Genomic DNA, 19,429 nt, shown 5'->3' with positions numbered 1-19,429 from the left:
GTCATGTTCACCATATATAGGACTTGCAATATAAAACTTGCAAAATAAAATAAAACAAATAAATAAGGGTGATGGTACTGAAGCTTTTAAATTGCCCAGGGGGGACAGACAAGGTTGTGTGTTTGCTCCAATTGTAATTATTTTATATATTAATGATTTAGATGTTTTTTAACTACAGGGTACAAAGACGTTCTGCACACTGGTAATTGTTTAGTCCCATTTTTATTATACATGGATAATGCTTTTTTTACTGGCCAGGACAGCCAATACACTGGAAAAAAATCACTCAATGGTTTTGTTTCTTATACGGACAACACTGATCTTGGTACCAACTAAGAAGTTTGTTATGGTTACTGCCTCAAAATCTGTTAAATACAGAAACTTTACAAAAAAGTGCCATCATTTAGATAACGTTAATGCCTTCTTCTACCTAGGTGTGCTTTTTGATAATTCTTCGACTAGGGCAGAATTGATAAGATGAATGCAACGGATTTTTGCACATTCTTTTTCATGTGTATTTAATTTTGTACATAAATTAAGTAAGAAGCTTAAACAGCATATGTTGATCTTATACAATATAAATGTATTTCTGTTGCCTGTTATGTGGCAGGTGTATGAGGATTTGTTAATCTAGGGCCCCTCCAAATCGAATAGAATACATTTTGTTGACAACTTTTATCTGCCCAGCAAAGGGGCCCACACCACTCCTGTCATGAAGAGCTTGGAGTCCCTTATCTCTCAAAGAGAATCAAACTCTCACCTCTTCTGTTATAGATTTCTGTCTGGTCCAATACTTGTACCTCCTTAAATAGATGGATCATCAAATATTTGTTATCTATGGAGGATTATGGTACATGAAGATGGCATACCTATGTTAAGTCACTTCAGGCTTGATTTCGATCTTGGTGGAGCGGACTACTCCACCACACACATAACGGATATCCCGTCCACCGTATTACAATCCCATGAAATCCTATGGAGATGGTAATAGGGCGGACGGGATATCGGTCACATTTGTGACAGAGTATTCCCTTGACCAAGATCTAAATCAGACCCTTTGTCTCCAGCTAGTCAAACTGGATATATTTGATTTCCCAGAGGCCATCACAAAGAAGGTTAAACTGTGGGCTAGCCCTATTTTTTTAACAACAGAGAGTTCATAAAAGAGAAGCTCTCAAATGATCTACACCATTTGTTAAGTCCTACATTACGGTTAAAATCACATTTAAGCTGGAACCTTATCGCTCCAACATTTATGATTCTTGGGCCCAACAACTGTTAACTTGGTTTAAGATGTGATTTCTGTTGGGTTGCAGGCTATCTCATAGTGTTTGCATCTATTCCTGTGAAAATTTATCCCTACAATGCACCATGCACTTTATGTTTGTTTTGCAAATTGTATGTGTCTCAGCACCACAGGTTTCTTGACTTATTCTTTAAAAAGCTACCTTTGCACAAAGCAGGCCTCCATTTTTTATCTACATATGCTTATCAAATTTAGTATTTTTTTCTGTCCGTCACTATCTGATTGAGAAAAAATAGTTATGTAAGATTGTGATGAAATGTGCATTCTATCTGTTATTTATTTGTCTGCTTTTATGGTATGGGTTAACTGAATAAAGACAAATTGAATTGAAAGTCTCTAATGTTGTTCCTCTCTCTTTCTCTCTGTCAGGAGCCCTACTGTTTGCTGCCTGCGTTGGTCTGTGGTGCTAGTCTCCCCCTGGGATGCGTCTTACTGACGGGGCTTTAGTGCCCTTTGTTATGCAGAAGCATCCTGTCTGTTTGACTTTCCTCCACACTTGATACAAGAGGTTGCGGTCCCTCTCTTGAGAAACAGTCCTTGAAACATCACTAGCTGGATACCATGACTAAAAGTTTTTTCCAGTCCAATAAAAAGCAAAAATACCACAAACGAGATCAAACATCCCCTCTTCATGGGTTATCAGTCCCATTAGCTGCTTACCCTCTCCATCTTGCATCTTTGAGTTCTGCTCCCCGGGCAGGTTTTTGCAGTCCCAGTGACGTCTGTAATTGAAAAGCAATATCACACCTGTGCTTGGAGTGCATTTACTTCCTTTTCACTCAGACAGAGTTTTGAAGTATTATATAGCACAAACTTGGCCCGAGGTCATTAGAACATGTTACCTCATTACAGAATAAATTCATTAGTTAGGTTTGCACATTTTTCAGTCATCTGTAATCCCAATTTGGGACCAACAGTTTACAATAATCACAGTTTTGAGGCTGAGGTTTGCTGAACAGGTGCATCATGATTATGGTAGTTTTTACAATGTCTACAATGTTTTGTGTCAATTGTTAGACTTATAATCTAAATTACTCCCTCTAGCGGACATTCACATAGTAGTCATTCTGAGGCAATACAGAAATAGTACCACAGGGTAAAAATGTATGACATGTAGTAGACTGATTATACTCTCTAGTTGATATTTTCTGAAACAATTGTTGCTAATTGAGTTATTACAAATGGATGAACAGTGTTTCTTCTGTATTAAGACCTCTCAAATGCTTGAAGATTGTTTTTTTCAGCTGGATGGTGATACTGCCCACATATTGGAGTCAACAGGGTCATTCAATGTATATTGTATACATGTTTGCAAGTCAATCTTTTTCAGATTTTACATTCAGGTTTATACATTAGACTAAATGTCAGTGTTTGTCATTAGTGCAGGCCTTACTTCTACTGAATATCTGAATCCTACACTTTCTTTACTGAGCAGTGTCTCTTTGTTTGAAGTGGATGTGTACTACAACACCCTTGAGTGAGTTTGCTTTTCTGACTAGGCTCAATTTTTCTTGTGTGTCTGGATCATCCCTGATGATGCCCTAGTGTCATATTACAATTCTTGTGAACTACTGGATTCTTTTGAATAGTTCATTATCATTCAAACCTTGTCATTATGCTCTTGCTCCTTTCTCTTTTTATTGGTGTAAGGTTTCTGATCTTTGCTCTCTCAAGACTTAAATGTTACCTTATGTCTGTACTATACTTTGAAAATTCTTCATTCGTAGAGTAGTTTTTCTTTAGTCTAATGAATTCCCCATAAGGAATGCTCCAATTCAGTTCATCTGGATGAAAACCACTATCATGTCTAACACTGTTTGCTACATTTTGTCTGTGTGAAATTGTCTCAGGTTAGCCCAGTCCTGCTGATTTCATATATGAAATAGGGAATATAGCAATTATTGTTTAGGGTGTCAAAATCTTTCATTCCATCCCAAACAATGAGGAGATCATCAATATATCACAGCCATAAAATAGTTATTTCCAAAATTGTTTTCACCCAAGGTTATATTCTTTTTCTACCAGCCCATTGTAAGATTTGCATAAAAAATGAGATACCCATAGCAGTTCTGCACATTTGACATTTTATGATTTAATATAAAGATGTTGTTTGACTGATATTTGGAAATCTTGTAAATCATCTCTATATTTTTGTAGGTGTCAAATGGTCTTTTCTCCTATGTTGTGGTGTATTGATGTATAGAGGAAGATCACATTAACAATGATTAACCAATAACTTTCAGATCAAGAAACATCTTGTGGATATTTCATAAGATCTCCAGTGTCCCTAATGTAGGGTATGAACTTAAAAAAGAAATAATTTGAGCCAGATATGTCTCTTTGTAGACCAGGGTGGTTTCAAATGAGGAGGCACATTGTGAGACCATCTGCCTCCTGATAGAATGTTTCACAACTTTGTATTTGCCAGAGAAAACATTTCTTTGGCAAAGTTGGATGTTTACTTGTCAGAAATGATAGCTCCTCATCATCTGATAGATCTTGTTCTTTCCAGTTTTGTAGCCTTCATTGGTATCAATTTTAGTCCAAACATACAGATATTTGTTTAGTAATTCATAAAATAAATTCTGAAAAAATATGTATTTATTTTAACAATAAACTCTAGCATAAACACATATCATTGTACATCTTAATTATTTGTAGTGCATTTCTAGTACACAAAATGATGACTCCTCAATTTGCTACATATTACTGTAATCACGAAATGTCAATTCAAGTATTTCATGTCTGACATCACGCTACACAACAGTTCAGGTGTCTTTGTGTTTTGTCCATGGCAAGGATGATTCATAATACTCAAAGTAAATTCAGCATAAATCTTTGCTTATGCCAAGAGATGCCAAGCAATAAGTAATGCAAGTACCTTTTTTTATTTCTCTAGGAGAGACCCAACCTCCCATCATCACAATCCTTCATCAGTTTCATTGATCACTGGATCTAGCCTTTTCCCTATTGATCCACTGAGCTTCTGGTTATGTGGCATTTTCAAATGACAACGCCACTTCATTCCATGCCTGAGTAAACTCCATCTTAGCTTGACACTTGAAGTTACTTATTCACAGCACTTCACCTTCTATCACACCCCAGAACTGCACAATACAGATTTATTGAACCATTTTCAAGCTTTATTCTTATTTCTGTACAATGCAATTCTTGACAGGAGCAATGCCAGATCTAGGAATCTGTTCCCAACTTTTCTCTTCCTAGGGGCATGAACACAAACTCAGCAAACACCCCTGAGAATGCAACAGACCCTGCCTATCAAGCATCTTTTATGCTATTAATGTCACTTTTCCCAGGTAGCCAGCTATTAGGCAAGCCATATATCATATGATAAGGACCTGCACTTTCCTCGCTGCATCTCATGTACCTGAATATGTATATACCTGAATGCAGGATGTGTGAGATACACCCTATCTAGGTAATTAAACTGCTGCAGTTTAAAACCTGTGTTCCTGGAAACTTCAGATGGATGTTACAGTGCCCAGTCCTAGTCCTGCAACACAAAAGGATGTTGGACGGAGTGCTGAACAATGCACACACTCACTCCAGTCACAGATCTGGGTTTAATCCACCCCAGTTTGGACCCAGCCATATGCAAATCAGTCTTGACCCTGTTCCTCATGGGAACAGTCCAGCCCGAACTGCCAAGCCAGGTCCTCCCTGGACCGGAAACAAGCATCCTGGGACCGGTTTCAGGGTATCACCCTTCATCAGCCAGGCTAGCTTGAATCCAGTGGCACAGTGAGTAAGGGACCCACGTCTAGGCATACCCTTCCCACTTAGGGCAACTTTAAGAATACAAAAGGATGATGGACGGAGTGCTGAACAATGCAAACACTCACCCCCAGTCACGGATTCAAGCTAGCCTGGCTGAAGAGGGGTGATACCCTGAAACTGGTCCCAGGATGCTTGTTTCTGGTCCAGGGAGGACCTGGCCTGGCAGTTCGGGGTGGACTGTTCCCATGGGGAACAGGGTCAAGACTGATTTGCATATGGCTGGGTCCAAACTGGAATGGCATGGTGAGCAAAAAAACTGATGGCTTGATCTGTGACTGGGGGTGAATGTTTGATTTGGTCTATATTCCATCCATCAACTGTTCTTTTAGCAGTCCTAGTCATGGTCTGCTATTTTCTGGCCCAAATCCAAAAAGCATTTCCTCTGGGAGTTGAGAAGAGCCATGTAGATCTGGGTAACTGATTGATTTTGTTTCCTATTGGCTTGTTTAAGTATGTTATGTAATGTTTGGTTCTGTGGCAGTTCACTAGCAACTGTTGGTCCCCATCTGGCACTTAGTGCACCTATTGTTCTGCCTACTTTAGAAACTGCCTTGCCGATTTTTACTTTTCATCAAGTAAGCAAAGAATTTTAGCATACCACCATAATATGTCACTTGCTGCTATTATGCAAATACTGTTCCCACTTCACCCCTTTCTCATACAATTAATTTCCAATTTGGTTATGGAAATACTGGTTGCGCGGGCATTCCCATATGTGGACTTCCACTAAAACCTCACCCACGTTTGCTGAACAGTTAGCACAAGCTTGGGTGGTATGTCTAGGCCCCACTGTCATAGCTGGACTCTCGCTCCCAAGCGAGACTACTGGTTTAGGGAAGACAGCACTTTTGTTTGTAGTCAACTGAGTCACTCCTACAACAAGTCGAAACTGTCAACCCAACCCTCCTGGCTCACAAGCAGTACCTCACCAAAAACCAAAACAGTAACAGGTGACTTCTGGCAGCCTTACGCATGGACTCGAGATAAGACCTCACAGGGAAGTTGTGGTGGAACGGAAGTTACCCTTTTCTCTTGTTAGCAACAAGTCTCAGTCATACAAAGGCAATGAAGGAGATGCAGGAGAGTTTTCAATAGGTTTATTGAAAAGACTGCAATCTACGATAAAATGCATGAGGTGCAATGATTAGGATAATGAACAATAAAAGAAGCATAATTGTAAAGATAAGAGTTGTGAATACAAACCCCCCCATCATCTTACAATAAACATGTGATGTAAAATTCCTAGCAAGGAGAACCTAATCTGTAACCTATAAAGAGCTACGTATGATAAACCTAATCTGCCAGTACCATGTCCATGAGAAGCGCCCCCCAACACTTGTTACCTTGGAATGAGGTCTCTAGGTCAGACTCTTTGGTGACACAGAATGAGTTCTGCGGCAAGGTTACCTGCAGTGTAGATGGCATCTCGAAGAAATCCCTCTAATAACCTTGTCTGTGTGAGATGAAATTCTACAGATCATAGAGGACCCCTGACGCAAGTATGTTCCTAAACAACTGATAAGGAGGCAAACTTGTGGCTGCAACAAGTGTAAATTGTGTTCCTATCACGCATAAGTTAGAAAGGGACAAGATAAAAATACCTACATACATCACTGATCAAGACGCTGATAATGACGCCTACTCAGAGTGCCACTGATAATGCAAACCAAACATCTTTATAAACTATAAACAAAGGCAGCCATCTTAAAATAAATAATAAAATAAATGGAATAAAAAAGAGCAGGCTAAGTAGGTTAAAAGTCACTAGGTGATGGGGGCACAGGCCTGCAAGTCAAAGGCTACGCTAAACTCCTGAGTCCCAACAAGAACTAAAATGTATTCACCACACCCTCCCCATTGCCGGAACAAGGATGCTAAACTTGCTAGCGAGGGTGGATGAGTCCAAACTAAAATGCTCTGAGCTAAAATGTCTAATCCTAATTATAAACTAAGCTAAAAACATACAAAGAGATAAAATCCCAACCATGACAAGCACATCACGCCAAATGTGAGCCAAATTAATAAGACAATTTGGTGTCAAATTTAAAATTGTGAATGAGGGCAATGGTTGATCATTCAACAATAATCATGGTCTTGAAGAATCCCAAGATGCTTGTTTCTGGTTCAGGGAGGACCTGGCCTGGCAGTTCGGGCTGGACTGTTCCCATGGGGAACAGGGTCAAGACTGATTTGCGTATGGCTGGGTCCAAACTGGAATGGCATGGTGGGCAAAAAAACTGATGGCTTAAACCCAGATCTGTGACTGGGGTGAATGTTTGATTTAGTCTACATTCCGTCCATCAACTGTTCTTTTAGCAGTCCTAGTCATGGTCTGCTAATTTCTGGCCCAAATCCAAAAAGCGTTTCCTCTGGGAGTTGAGAAGAGCCATGTAGATCTGGGCAATTGATTGATTTTTTCCTATTGGCTTGTTTAAGGATGTTATGTAATGTTTGGTTCTGTGGCAGTTCACTAGCAACTGTTAGTCCCCATCTGGCATTTAGTGCACCTATTGTTCTGCCTACTTTAGAAACTGCCTTGACGATTTTTACTTTCCATCAAGTAAGCAAAGAATTTTAGCATACCACCATCATATGTCACTTGCTGCTATTATGCCATACTGTTCCCACTTCACCCCTTTCTCATACAATTAATTTCCAATTTGGTTATGGAAATACTGGTTGCGCAGACATTCCCATATTTGGACTTCCACTAAAACCTCATCCATGTTTGCTGAACAGTTAGAACAAGCTTGGGTGGTAGGTCTAGGCCCCACTGTCATAGTTGGACTCTCGCTCCTAAGCGAGACTACTGGTTTAGGGAAGACAGCACTTTTGTTTGGAGGCAACTGAGTCACTGTAGGAAAGTGCCATCTTGCCTGGCATGTTACCCCCATATTTCACTGTATATATGTTGTTTTAGTTGTATGTGTCACTGGGACCCTGCCAGCCAGGGCCCCAGTGCTCATAAGTGTGCCCTGTATGTGTTACCTGTGTTATGACTAACTGTCTCACTGAGGCTCTGCTATCCAGAACCTCAGTGGTTATGCTCTCTCATTTCTTTCCAAATTGTCACTAACAGGCTAGTAACCAATTTCACCAATTTACATTGGCATACTGGAACACCCTTATAATTCCCTAGTATATGGTACTGAGGTACCCAGGGTATTGGGGTTCCAGGAGATCCCTATGGGCTGCAGCATTTCTTGTGCCACCCATAGGGAGCTCTGACAATTCTTACACAGGCTTGCCACTGCAGCCTGAGTGAAATAACGTCCACGTTATTTCACAGCCATTTACCACTGCACTTAAGTAACTTATAAGTCACCTATATGTCTAACCTTTACCTGGTAAAGGTTGGGTGCTAAGTTACTTAGTGTGTGGGCACCCTGCCACTAGCCAAGGTGCCCCCACATTGTCCAGGGCAAATTCCCCAGACTTTGTGAGTGCGGGGACACCATTACACATGTGCACTATACATAGGTCACTACCTATATATAGCTTCACAATGGTAACTCCGAATATGGCCATGTAACATGTCTAAGATCATGGAATTGCCCCCCCAATGCCATCCTGGCATTGATGAGACAATCCCATGATCCCACGGGTCTCTAGCACAGATCTGGGTACTGCTAAACTACCTTTCCCGGGGTTTCACTGCAGCTGCTGCTGCTGCCGCCAACCCCTCAGACAGGTTTCTGCCCTCCTGGGGTCCAGCCAGGCTTGGCCCAGGAAGGCAGAACAAAGGACTTCCTCAGAGAGAGGGTGTTACACCCTCTCCCTTTGGAATAAGGTGTCAGGGCTGGGGAGGAGTAGCCTCCCCCAGCCTCTGGAAATGCTTTGATGGGCACAGCTGATGCCCATCTCTGCATAAGCCAGTCTACACCGGTTCAGGGATCCCTCAGCCCTGCTCTGGCGTGCAACTGGACAAAGGAAAGGGGAGTGACCATTCCCCTGACCTGCACCTCCCCTGGGAGGTGCCCAGAACTCCTCCAGTGTGCTCCAGACCTCTGCCATCTTGGAAACAGAGGTGCTGCTGGCAGACTGGACTGCTCTGAGTGGCCAGGGCCAGCAGGTGACGTCAGAGACTCTTTCTGATAGGCTCCTTCAGGTGTTGCTAGCCTATCCTCTCTCCTAGGTAGCCAAACCTCCTTTTCTGGCTATTTAGGGTCTCTGCTTTGGGGAATTCCTGAGATAACGAATGCAAGAGCTCATCAGAGTTCCTCTGCATCTCTCTCTTCACCTTCTGCCAAGGAATCGACTGCTGACCGCGCTGGAAGCCTGCAAAACTGCAACAAAGTAGCAAAGACGACTACTGCGACCTTGTAACACTGATCCTGCCCCCTTCTCGACTGTTTTCCTGGTGGTGCATGCTGTGGGGGTAGTCTGCCTCCTCACTGCACTAGAAGCTCCGAAGAAATCTCCCGTGGGTCGACGGAATCTTCGCCCTACAACCGCAGGCACCAAAGAACTGCATCACCGGTCCTCTGGGTCTCCTCTCAGCACGACGAGTGAGGTCCCTTGAACTCAGAAACTCTGTCCAAGTGACTCCCACAGTCCAGTGACTCTTCAGTCCAAGTTTGGTGGAGGTAAGTCCTTGCCTCCCCACGCTAGACTGCATTGCTGGGAACCGCGTGTTTTGCAGCTACTCCGGCTCCTGTGCACTCTTCCAGGATTTCCTTTGTGCACAGCCAAGCCTGGGTCCCTGGCACTCTAACCTGCAGTGCACGACCTCCTGAGTTGTCCTCCGGCGTCGTGGGACCCTCTTTCGTGACTTCGGGTGAGCTCCGGTTCACTCCACTTCGTAGTGCCTGTTCCGGCACTTCTGCAGGTGCTGCCTGCTTCTGAGTGGGCTCCTTCTCTTGCTGGGCGCCCCCTCTGTCTCCTCACGCAATTGGCGACATCCTGGTCCCTCCTGGGCCACAGCAGCATCCAAAAACCCTAGCCGTGACCCTTGCAGCTAGCAAGGCTTGTTTGCGGTCTTTCTGCACGGAAACACCTCTGCACGACTCTTCACGATGTGGGACATCCATCCTCCAAAGGGGAAGTTTCTAGCCCTTGTCGTTCTTGCAGAATCCACAGCTTCTACCATCCGGTGGCAGCTTCTTTGCACCCACAGCTGGCATTTCCTGGGCATCTGCCCACTCCCGACTTGCTCGTGACTTTTGGACTTGGTCCCCTTGTTCCACAGGTACTCTCGTCAGGAAATCCATCATTGTTGCATTGCTGGTGTTGGTCTTCCTTACAGAATTCCCCTATCACGACTTCTGTGCTCTCTGGGGAACTTAGGTGCACTTTGCACCCACTTTTCAGGGTCTTGGGGTGGGCTATTTTTCTAACCCTCACTGTTTTCTTACAGTCCCAGCGGCCCTCTACCAGGTCACATAGGTTTGGGGTCCATTCGTGGTTCGCAATCCACTTCTAGAGTATATGGTTTGTGTTGCCCCTATCCCTATGTGCCCCCATTGCATTCTATTGTGACTATACATTGTTTGCACTGTTTTCTATTGCTATTAATGCATATTTTGGTATTGTGTACATATATCTTGTGTATATTTGCTATCCTCATACTGAGGGTACTCACTGAGATACTTTGGCATATTGTCATAAAAATAAAGTACCTTTATTTTTAGTATATCTGTGTATTGTGTTTTCTAATGATATTGTGCATATGACACTAGTGGTTCTGTAGGAGCTTCACTCGTCTCCTAGTTCAGCCTAAGCTGCTCTGCTAAGCTACCTTTTCTATCAGCCTAAGCTGCTAGACACCCCTCTACACTAATAAGGGATACCTGGACCTGGTGCAAGGTGTAAGTACCCCTTGGTACCCACTACAAGCCAGGCCAGCCTCCTACAGTCACTCCTACAACAAGTCGCAACTGTCGACCCAACCCTCCTGGCTCACCAGCAGTACCTCACCAAAACAGTAACAGGTGACTTTTGGCAGCCTTACGCATGGACTCGAGATAAGACCTCACAGGGAAGTTGTGGTGGAACGGAAGTTACCCTTTTCTCTTGTTAGCAACACATCTTATTCATACAAAGGCAATGAAGGAGATGCAGGAGAGTTTTCAATAGGTTTATTGAAAAGACTGCAATCTACGATAAAATGCATGAGGTGCAATGATTAGGATAATGAACAGTAAAAGAAGCATAATTGTAAAGATGAAAGTTGTGAATACAAACACCCCCACCATCTTACAATAAACATGAGATGTAAAATTCCTAGCAAAGAGAACTTAGGTGGTCATTACAACCCTGACGGACGGTGGTAAAGCGGCGGTAAGACCGCCAACAGGCCGGTGGTAAAAAAATTGCAATTACGACCATGGTGGAAACCGCCAACATAGACAGCCACTTTAACACTTCGACCGCCACGGCGGTACAGACAAACAGCTTGGCGGTCACCGCCAACAGACAGGCAGAAGACAAAGTAACGCCCACAGTATCACAATCTACCAATCCGCCACCTTTTCTGGGGCGGATTCACCGCGGATCAAAACACAGCGGAAACAGGATTCCGAAGGGAAAACGCTCACCTCTACACACCCCAAGAGGAACCAGGACACCATGGAGCCGGAACTCCAAATGCTCCCTGCGATAGTCTTCCTGCTCCTCTACCTGGAGCACGAACGCTGGCGGCGAAGACCACGGTGAGTACTGCACCTACGACACAGGGGATGGAGAGGGAAAAAACAGGGACACACACACGCAACACGCAACACTCCCACCCCCACCCTCACCCACTACAACACACACACTAATACATATTTATACATGGCAGTTACACCGCCCCCAACCCCCCCCCGGAAGAATGCACAGAGAAAAGAAAATGAGTGTAACCATTGTAATATATTAAAATCAAGTAGGCAAAAATATATATATACACCATAAACAAAATATACACCAAGCTCATGAGTCCAGGTAGTGCTCCAGTGAAGTCCGTGGAACACTGGGCCCACACGGTATGGGCGAGGCCCACACAAGATCCCCGACCATGACGGAGAGAACACTGCAGGGGCATCAGAGAGCAAGAAAACAGGCACCTCAGGGGGAGGGAAAGGAGGGGCACCTTAGCCGGTTGAGTGCACAATGCCAAATCCACGAGAGGGCCACATGCCCACTGTGACATCCTGGGGAGTGCAAAGCCACAGTCTCACAAGTCTCTATAGTGGGTGGGTTGCCCACTGTTCAATCTTGGGGAGTGCAAAGCCACAGTCTCTCAAGTCTCTACCGTGGATGGGTTGCCCACTGTTCAATCCTGGGAGTGCAAAGCCACAGTTTCTCAAGTCTCTACAGTGGGTGGGTTGCCCACTGTTCAATCCTGGGGAGTGCAAAGCCACAGTCTCTCAAGTGGATGTCAGTCTCCACTGGTTCTGGACGGGGCATGGTGCCCAGTGTGCTTCATCCTGCTAAGGACAGAGGTAGTGGATGACAGTCTCCACTGGTTCTGGAGGGGGCATGGTGCCCAGAGTGCTTCATCCTGCTAAGGACAGAGGTAGTGGATGTATCTCTCCACTGGTTCTGGAGGGGGCATGGTGCCCAGAGTGCTTTATCCTGCTAAGGACAGAGGTAGTGGATGACAGTCTCCACTGGTTCTGGAGGGGTCATGGTGCCCAGAGTGCTTCATCCTGCTAAGGACAGAGGTAGTGGATGTATCTCTCCAGTGGTTCTGGAGGGGGCATGGTGCCCAGATTGCTTCATCCTGCTAAGGACAGAGGTAGTGGATGTATCTCTCCAGTGGTTCTAGAGGGGGCATGGTGCCCAGAGTGCTTCATCCTGCTAAGGACAGAGGTAGTGGATGACAGTCTCCACTGGTTCTGGAGGGGGCATGATGCCCAGAGTGCTTCATCCTGCTAAGGATAGAGGTAGTGGATGTATCTCTCCACTGGTTCTGGAGGGGGCATGGTGCCCAGAGTGCTTCATCCTGCTAAGGACAGAGGTAGTGGATGACAGTCTCCACTGGTTCTGGAGGGGGCATGGTGCCCAGAGTGCTTCATCCTGCTAAGGACAGAGGTAGTGGATGTATCTCTCCACTGGTTCTGGAGGGGGCAGGGTGCCCAGAGTGCTTCATCCTGCTAAGGACAGAGGTAGTGGATGTATCTCTCCACTGGTTCTGGAGGGGGCATGGTGCCCAGAGTGCTTCATCCTGCTCGTGACGGACTCAGTAGCGTCAGTGCCCTTGGCGCTCATGGGCCAGCGGTGCTTGAGGCGGCGGTGCCCTGTTCAGCGGTGCTTGGAGCGGCGGTGCCCTGTTCAGCGGTGCTTGAGGCGGCGGTGCCCTGTTCAGCGGTGCTTGGAGCGGTGGTGCCCTGTTCAGCGGTGCTTGGAGCGGTGGTGCCCTGTTCAGCGGTGCTTGAGGCGGTGGTGCCCTGTTCAGCGGTGCCTGGAACGGCGGTGCCCTGTTCAGTGGTGCTTGAGGCGGTGACACGCCCTGTTCAGCAGTGCTTGGAGTGGCGGTGCCCTGTTCAGCGGTGCTTGAGGCGGCGGGCTCCTTTGCAGTGAGTCAGCTGCTGGCTGTCCTCTCTGTCCCAGCGGGGCTTGTGCTGGCGGTCCTCTCTAGCCCAGCGGGGCTTGTGCTGGTGGTCCTCTCTGTCCCAGCGGGGCTTGTGCTGGCGATCCTCTCTAGCCCAGCGGGGTTTGTGCTGGCGGTCCTCGCTAGCCCAGCGGGGCTTGTGCTGGTGGTCCTCTCTAGCCCAGCGGGGCTTGTGCTGGCGGTCCTCTCTGTCCCAGCGGGGCTTGTGCTGGCGGTCCTCTCTGTCCCAGCGGGGCTTGTGCTGGCGGTCCTCTCTAGCCCAGCAAGGCTTGTGCTAGCGGTCCTCTCTGTCCCAGCGGGGCTTGTGCTGGTGGTCCTCTCTAGCCCAGCGGGGCTTGTGCTGGCGGTCCTCTCTAGCCCAGCGGGGATGTTGGCGGTGGCCTCCTGGCCAGCGGGGATGTTGACGGTGGCCTCCTGGGCAGCGGGGATGATGGCGGTGGCCCCCTAGGCAGCAGGGATGATGGCGGTCTCCTCCTCCGTGCTGCTCTTCCCAGACTTTCCTGGTTTCTTGTGGCCCTTCCCCACCTTGGAAGGTGTCGCAGCTGACTTCACACTCCCACCGGGACCCCTGGAAGCAGCTTTGGTGGCTGGAGTCTTCCCCCTCTCCCGCCGGCACTGGCCAACTTTTGATGCTTCACAGGTGGGGGATTGTCCGTGCTGTGGCTCTGTGCTACACTGGCTGCCCTGGTGGCCGGTGCACTCCAGATTCTGGTGACTACAGGCACTACTGGTCCCGGAGATGTTGTGGCTGAGGTGCTAGATCTGGACCTAGGAGACGGATGGGGTGGGGGAGATGGGGGAAAGAGGTCAAGGTTGGACAGGAAAAGTTTTTGGGAGACACTAGGACGGGTAGCTGGAGGGGGTTTGGGAGTGGAGGAAGAGGTTGTGGTTGTAGGAGATGTTCGTTTGCTGACTTTGGGTGAAGGTGCATGGGCTGGAGGCTGTCGTGAGGTGGATGGCTGTTGGGTGGGTGTGTGCCTGCGTTTGTGTATCTTGGGAGGTGGCGTCACAGACACACTGGGAGAGGACACAGGGGACGTGTGAATGGTAGTGGGGGTTGTGACTGCACGTGAGCGGGGTGTGGTGGCATGTGTGCTGGTGATGGCAGTAGTGGCTGTAGGTGTAGTGCATGCAGGTGTGAGTGTAGACGAGACTGGGAGGGAGGAGGGAGGAGGAAGACGAGGAGGAGGGGGACACAGTGGAGGCAGTGGATGTTGGAGTGTCTGCATGTGTGTGATGTTTGCGTGAGTGCCTGTGGGATGTGTGGTGCTTATGTTTGCCAAAGCTTCCCTTGTGTGTTGACATGTGCGCATGCTGGTCTGTAGGTGTGCTTGTGATAGGCTGGGGTACAGGGGATTGGGTCTGGGTGGAGGTAGATGGAGGGGGGAGGCTAGAGACGGGGACAATGGCTGCCATCAGTGCTGAGGCCAGAGTCTGAAAAGCTCGCTGAAGGGCCGCCTGACCAGAATGAATGCCCTCCAGGAATGCATTTGTTTGTTGCAACTGCCTTTCTACACCCTGGATGGCATTCAAAATGGTAGACTACCCAACAGTGAGGGACCTGGGGCGAAGGTGATGCCCACCCTCCCGGGTGAGCGGGCACGGGGCAAAGGCTGAGGGGCTGCTGGGAGGGCGGTGCTGGTAGGGGGGGTGGTGGCTGTACCTGTAGATGGGAGGGGCACAGATGTTGCCGCCACCACAAGGGAGCTCCCATCAGAGGACGAGTCCGTGTTGCTGGTCTCAGCTCCTCTCCCCGCCGTGGAGCTCCCTTCGCCCTCCGTCCCACTGGTGAAGTCCGAGTCCGTAGTGTGGCCCTCCATTGCCATGGGGATGCAGCCCCCTCGTGCTCTGGTGCCACCGCTCCTCCGCCTGATGATGCTAATGCACACAAGAACAGGGAGACCACAAAAAGGGGGGGACGACAGAAGAAAGACATGTTGAGTGCATGCATTACCGCTGCGGACACGACAGACACAGAAGCCCCCTGCACTACGCCGCACTATTGGGCTCCACTGTTCAATCCCTGGGAAATGGCCTACTAGTCTATGGACGACATCTGCACACATGGATGACACAGGGGCATGACTAGGTGTACTTGGCACTCTACAGAGGTGGGGTGGGGTGCCACATGGCCTGCCTTACGGAGGGACCTTGCCTACGAAACTCACCCTGGCCTAGGGAAACCCACAGCCCACCTTCCCCACCCAGACACCTCCACGGCGCGCTAAATCAGCAGGATGAGAGTGTACTCACCCCCTTGTGGCTGCTGTGATGCCCTCAAGCGCCCATCCAACTCCGGGTACGCCACCGCCAGGATCCTGAACATCAGGGGGGTCATGGTGCGACGGGCACCCCTCCCACATTGGGAGGCCATCCCCAGCTGAGCCTCCGCCGTCTTCTTGCTCCAGTGGCGAATGTCCTCCCATCTTTTCCGGCAGTGGGTGCTCCGTCTGTGGTAGACCCCCAGGGTCCGGACGTCCTTGGCGATGGCACGCAAATATCTTTTTTCTGGTGGGCACTGACCTACATGAATTGTACAGGGGGAAAGGAACAGTTATTACCAACTGCACCTTCACAGACATTGGCCCCCATCCCTACCCTTGCCACGTGGCACATGCACTCACCATCGTTTCATGCACGCCGCAATCTCCCCCCCTTCTTACATCCACCCCACTCCACACAGGCATAGCCCATACAGCATGCTCCCAGTGTACTTACCTGTTTGTCTGGAGGACCGTAGAGTAGCGTGTACTGGGGGAGGACCCCATCCACGTGTTTCTCCAACTCCTCCGATGTGAAGGCAGGGGCCCTTTCCCCAGACACTCGAGCCATTGTCTCTTCCAGACTGAGGTCACAGCAGCACTTGCAGTGTAGGTCCTCTCCTGTCGAAGATCAGGTATCGAGTGATTGAACAGATAGAAAATGGCGGTCAGGTCCCCGGCGGTGCGTACCGTCACCGCCGGCGTACATCGTCATTGGCTCCTGGGACCCATAGGGTCCAATGTTAACCAATGCAGCATTGCGCTGCGGTCTTCGACCGCCTACCGCAACGGTGTGCAACGCCAGCGCAGTTACCTCACATCCCATTGTCCCACTTTAGAGGTCAGGCAGCCGCCATTTCACGGGCCCACATGGCTTCATTTTTAACTGCGTCACACATACCTAGGCCTAGACTCAACACACATACAGGCCACATTTTGGATTATGATTTGTGTTCTGTGTAAGCTGTGAGTACGTACCTCTGAGTTGGTTGACTCTGTGCTCGCTGTTGTCCTTCATAGGCACCGTCCGCTGGGACATGTGAGGAGATGGCGGCATCCTCCGGTGTACTGACCGTTGGTGGACCTGTCAACAATGGAGGAAAGACATGTGATCATCACCTACAGGCTTGACCGTGCCACAATCCAGGAACTGTGTACCCAGCTGGAGCCAGACCTGATGTCGGCTATCCGCCATCCCACAGGAATCCCCCCCTCAAGTGCAGGTGCTGTCAGTGCTCCATTTCCTGGCAAGTGGGTCATTTCAAACAACAGTAGCCATAGCATCAGTGATGACCCAGCCTATGTTTTCCAAAGTGTTGTCCAGAGTGTTGTCTGCCCTGCTGAAACACATGCGGAGCTACATCGTTTTCCCTCAGGTGGAGGATTTGCCTACAGTGAAAGGTGATTTCTATGCCCTGGGACATATCCCGAACATCATAGGTGCCATTGATGGGACACATGTGGCTTTGGTCCCCCCCCCGCAGGAGTGAACAGGTGTACAGAAACCGGAGGAGTTACCATTCCATGAATGTACAGATGGTATGTTTGGCAGACCAGTACATCTCCCATGTGAATGCCAAATTCCCTGGCTCAGTGCATGACGCCTACATCCTGCGGAATAGCAGCATCCCTTATGTGATGGGTCAACTCCAGAGGCACCGTGTGTGAGTATTAGGTGAGCACCTGGAAGCAAGACAGTGGGAAAGGTTGTTTGGGGATATCCCTACAGGTTAGTGTGTGTCTAGCAGTTGTCCCTTGCCATTTGCAGGTGACTCTGGTTACCCCAACCTGTCATGGTTACTGACCCCAGTGAGGAATCCCAGGACAAGGGCAGAGGAACGCTACAATGAGGCCCATGGGCGTACACAGCGGATAATCGAGCGGACCTTCGGCCTCCTGAAGGCGAGGTTCAGGTGCCTCCACATGACAGGTGGATCCCTATTCTACTCACCAAAGAAGGTGTGCCAGATCATTGTGGCCTGCTGTATGCTTCACAACTTAGCTTTGCGACGACAGGTGCATTTTCTGCAGGAGGATGGTCCAGATGGCGGTGTTGTTGCAGCTGTGGAGCCTGTGGACAGTGAAGACGAGGAAGCAGAAGAAGAAGACATGGACAACAGGGACTCAGTGATCGAGCAATATTTCCTTTGAAACACAGGTAACAATACAAACCTGCCTACTGCATGTACTTTAACACTACTACCTCCATACTGTCTGTCGTTTTCACCCAGTGTATGGTCACTGAGTTGTCACTTTCCCTTACGATTTCACAGATGTGGGTCCCACAGTGTGACATCTGCTTTGATTCCTCATGGACTACAGCTGTGTGACATAGGTATGTTGACATTACTAATGAAAGAGCTTTTTGACACTGTAATTGCTAATACACTATTCCGAAATCACAGACTGACTCCAGATTATTTTGTGCTTTAAGGGTGTTTATTTAAGTGCTCAATATTGGAGGGGGTAGCAAAATGGTGAGGGGTGATGGCGGAGGAATGTCCTTGGCAGAGTCCAGTCTATTAGTCTCACAGGTGCATTGCCCAAATGGGCATAGGAAGTGGAGCTGGGGCAGTTTAAGGATGGACAGGGTGACAAAGTGGGACAGAAGGATGACATTCAGGGTGGTCTCATTTCTTGGCGGGGTCTTGGCATCGTTCTCTGTCTTTGTCCTGGATCTCAGGGACCGTTTGCGAGGTGGTTCTCCCTCTGCAGGGGGTGGGGTGCTGGTGTGGTGGTCCTGTGGCGGTGCCTCCTGTCCACTAGCGCCGGCGGAGGTGGTGGGCAGTTCATCGTCCAGGCTAGTGTCAGGTGCCACAGTGTCCCTCCTGGTGTTGAGTACTTCCTTCTGCACCCCTACGATGGTGCCCAGGGTGGAATTGATGGCTCTGAGTTCCTCCCTGAAGCCCAAATACTGTTCCTCCTGCAGGCGCTGGGTCTCCTGAAACTTGGCCAGTACCGTTGCCATCGTCTCCTGGGAGTGGTGGTAGGCTCCCATGATGTTAGAGAGAGCCTCGTGGAGAGTGGGTTCCCTTGGCCTGTCCTCCCCCTGTCGCACAGCAGCACTCCCAGTTCCTCTGTGTTCCTGCCCACTGTGCCCACTGCCACTGCCCCCAGGTCCCTGTTGTTGTTGGGGTGGTGGGTTAGCCTGGGTTCCCTGTAGTGGTGGACACACTGCTGATTGATGTGTCCTGGGGACAGAGGTATGGGCCCGCTGGGTGGGTGCTGTGCTTGTGTTTCCAGAGGGGGGAAGCTCTGCAGTGGCCTGTGACTGTGTGATGGGAACCGACTATCCTGAGGTCCCCGATGGGCCGGGCTGGTCATCTAGATCCAGTTGGACAGAGGTGCTATCATCACTGTGGGCCTCTTCTGTTGGTGGTGTGGACATGTGTGGACCCTCCTGTCTGGTGACGTTGGGTAGGGGTCCTGCAGGGGTATAAAAGGATGTTTATTACATCTGTGTGTGGCATGGTGTGCAATGGGTGGGTGACCCTGTACCCCAGTTCTTGCATTCCTGTGTGGGACCTTGTG

The 19,429-nt window shown here is 48.5% G+C and overlaps 2 long non-coding RNA genes across 2 annotated transcripts in view; one reads left to right on the top strand and one right to left on the bottom strand.

Moving 5' to 3' along the window:
• LOC138285611 (uncharacterized) overlaps positions 1-3,939 on the top strand; it is a 31,280-nt gene extending 27,341 nt beyond the window's left edge. The window contains exon 3 of the long non-coding RNA XR_011201620.1: positions 1,676-3,939. This is a non-coding gene — a long non-coding RNA (uncharacterized lncRNA). The remainder of the gene's footprint in view (positions 1-1,675) is intronic.
• The window catches only part of LOC138285612 (uncharacterized), a 159,105-nt gene continuing 141,640 nt past the window's right edge, over positions 1,965-19,429 (bottom strand). The window contains exon 3 of the long non-coding RNA XR_011201621.1: positions 1,965-2,028. This is a non-coding gene — a long non-coding RNA (uncharacterized lncRNA). The remainder of the gene's footprint in view (positions 2,029-19,429) is intronic.

Source organism: Pleurodeles waltl, chromosome 3_1, assembly GCF_031143425.1.
Source record: "Pleurodeles waltl isolate 20211129_DDA chromosome 3_1, aPleWal1.hap1.20221129, whole genome shotgun sequence".
Lineage (NCBI taxonomy): Eukaryota > Metazoa > Chordata > Amphibia > Caudata > Salamandridae > Pleurodeles > Pleurodeles waltl.
Note: the sequence above shows the minus strand (reverse complement) of the source record. Positions and strands in the feature narration are given on the sequence as shown.